This window comes from Pinus tabuliformis, chromosome 9 (assembly GCF_031772625.1).
Source record: "Pinus tabuliformis cultivar Carrire ecotype Pingquan chromosome 9, CPIR1, whole genome shotgun sequence".
NCBI classification, from domain to species: domain Eukaryota; kingdom Viridiplantae; phylum Streptophyta; class Pinopsida; order Pinales; family Pinaceae; genus Pinus; species Pinus tabuliformis.
In genome coordinates, this window is record NC_142307.1 from 1,076,040,029 (window position 1) to 1,076,043,234 (window position 3,206).

Genomic DNA, 3,206 nt, shown 5'->3' on the forward strand with positions numbered 1-3,206 from the left:
GATGCATCTTTGAGATGACTACCTTGATGCTAATAGAAAACAATTATGCGCCGCTTCAAAAGACCAACATACAAACCTGGTTCGCATTTGTCTTCCTTCATTTGCGCATGAACGGAATGATCTATAACACCCATCTCCTTCAATATTCCACTCATCGTTCGCTTGTCCCCATAGAAGCCAATTGTCGGCAAAGATTGTTAATTCAAGGAGTTGAAACTGATTCCGTTACAGGGACGAAGAATTAGGTACAATTCCGTTACAGAGACAAAGAACCTGCTCTTCTGGAAGATCAACCTTCTCTACAGAGCTCAAATCATGCTTGTTAGATACAATTTTCATAACTTGAAAGAGAGAGACCTCCGAATCCTTGTTGTAATCAAGACAATCATATTTTGGGCAAATGATCTCAGCATTATGTCCCAATTCTTGAACTGCACGAGAAAGACTTGTAACCACATCTGCCAGTCTTCCAACCTTTGCAACAGGTGCCATTTCCATTTCTATTGTCATGCAATCCACCCTGTTCATCGCCTCTTTCAGAGAAAAACAAAATCCATCATATATGCATCTAGTGTCACTTTAACAGTTGCCTTCACATGGGAACCATTATCTGCTGGGATCATTTGCTGTGGTGGAAGAACACCAAGTCGATGAGTCCATCGATTGAAAGAGCACCGAAACCATACTTCAGATTTACCATTCAAAACTGTATTAGATGGGTTGTAAAAGACTGTAACAGAGTTCCCAGCTTCAACTTTACTAGGTTCGGTGTAGAATATATGCTTTTGTGACTGTCGAAATAATGTCATTGTTTTCTCCTTCCTTTCTGCTTTTAAAAGTTCCAATTTCTCAGCCTTCTTGCGAACAGCTTCCTCTCCTACATGAACTTTGAGGCTTCGAGATTCAGAATTGATAACAAGCATACACGCAGGAGCTTGAGAGCATGCCACCTGTAAAATACATCCATCGCAGAGCTATTTTGCATGACAGTTGCTATGGATTAGGACAAATCCCCAATTTCGTAGCGCGCTACGAAACCACCTAAACATGTAGCGCTGCGAAACCGCTAAAAGGATTCGTGTGCTTATTTGCAGACATTTAGCATTGAAATTTTGTCAGTGATAACAGTTATGGATGAAGAAATTTTAGAGGCTCTCCATAACAATGCATTTCAGCACCAAGGAGAAAGTATATCATCCCATGAAACGCAGCATGAGGAGCAGCAGGGGTTCACTTGTGAAAACCGTGTTTCATCCCTTGATATGAATGAAGAGATGCAGCAGTATTCTGAAGATGAAATCGACTGCAAACAACAAGAAGAAGTGGGAGATAGCTTTTATGACCCTCAGGCAGAGGAAAATCTTGTTCAATTTTGTAATTCCTTGCAGCAGCTTTCTTCAAATAATAATCATAATAGTGAGGAAAATTCCATTGTTTGTTGGAATGATTCAGAAAAGCAGTTGGATAGCTTGTCAAATAGAAAAGTGGATAGCACATCAAAGGGGTCTTGTGTGGTTGAGAATCAGTGGCCTGAAAATGAAGAGTGTTATCATGATCATTATTTTCAGAAGCTTTCTATGGCAGAACATAAGGAGAGAGTATTGTTTCCTTTCTCTTTTACGCCTGAGGAAATGCACACTGCTGTTGAAGATCAGTTTGCATAGCCGGAAAGTTACAAGAAAAATCAAGCTGATCATGTATTCTGGGATCCTGTAGCTGATTACATGGAAGAGTTTTACTCTCAAGTTTTTCAGTTTTCCTATAAAGATCAGAGACAATTTCAGTGGCAACGGTAATCACACTATCATATTGGCTCTGAACTCCGATGCAGTCAAAGAAATCAAATGTCAGATAAAACAGAGGATTGGCTACATTGGAAATTTCATATTGGTTGAGCAGAAAGAAGTTGAAATTGTTAGGGTAGGTAGGTAGGTAAATGCAAATAAGCTCAAGGTCAACTGAGAATTTTTCAGTAGATGTAGCTTTCTTTCTCCTACAGTCATGCTTGTCAAGAAAATTTCTGTTGTCATAAATGAATAAGGCATTGGACCTGCAAGTTCTTAGTGTACCACAAGGGCACACTATCCCAAGTGGAGCCACTGTTATCACTGACAAAATTTCAATGCTAAATGTCTACAAATAAGCACATGAATCCTTTTAGCGGTTTCGCAGCGCTACATGTTTAGGTGGTTTCGTAGCGCGCTACGAAATTGGGGATTTGTCCTAATCCATAGCAACTGTCATGCAAAATAGCTCTGCGGTGGATGTATTTTACAGGTGGCATGCTCTCAAGCTCCTGCGTGTATGCTTGTTATCAATTCTGAATCTCGAAGCCTCAAAGTTCATGTAGGAGAGGAAGCTGTTCACAAGAAGGCTAAGAAATTGGAACTTTTAAAAGCAGAAAGGAAGGAGAAAACAATGACATTATTTCGACAGTCACAAAAGCATATATTCTACACCGAACCTAGTAAAGTTGAAGCTGGGAACTCTGTTACAGTCTTTTACAACCCATCTAATACAGTTTTGAATGGTAAATCTAAAGTATGGTTTCGGTGCTCTTTCAATCGATGGACTCATCGACTTGGTGTTCTTCCACCACAGCGAATGATCCCGGCAGATAATGGTTCCCATGTGAAGGCAACTGTTAAAGTGCCACTAGATGCATATATGATGGATTTTGTTTTTCTCTGAAAGAGGCGATGAACATGGTGGATTGTATGACAATAGAAATGGAAATGGCACCTGTTGCAAAGGTTGGAAGACTGGCAGATGTGGTTACAAGTCTTTCTCGTGCAGTTCAAGAATTGGGACATAATGCTGAGATCATTTGCCCAAAATACGATTGTCTTGATTACAGCAAGGATTCGGAGGTCTCTCTCTTTCAAGTTATGAAAATTGTATCTAACAAGCATGATTTGAGCTCTGTAGAGAAGGTTAATCTTCCAGAAGAGCAGGTTCTTCGTCTTTGTAATGGAATTGTACCTAATTCTTCATCCCTGTAACGGAATCAGTTTCAACTCCTTGAATTAACAATCTTTGCCGACAATTGGCTTCTATGGGGACAAGCGAACGATGAGTGGAATATTGAAGGAGATGGGTGTTATAGATCATTCCGTTCATGCGCAAATGAAGGAAGACAAATTCGAACCAGGTTTGTATGTTGGTCTTTTGAAGCGGCGCATAATTGTTTTCTATTAGCATCAAGG

The 3,206-nt window shown here is 40.0% G+C and overlaps 2 pseudogenes; one reads left to right on the forward strand and one right to left on the reverse strand.

The window, feature by feature from the left end:
* Window positions 1-536: 536 nt before the first annotated feature.
* On the reverse strand, window positions 537-923 carry LOC149152460 (soluble starch synthase 3, chloroplastic/amyloplastic pseudogene; annotated as a pseudogene).
* A 1,381-nt stretch (window positions 924-2,304) lies between these two features.
* On the forward strand, window positions 2,305-3,002 carry LOC149152461 (soluble starch synthase 3, chloroplastic/amyloplastic pseudogene; annotated as a pseudogene).
* The last annotated feature ends 204 nt before the right edge of the window (window positions 3,003-3,206 follow it).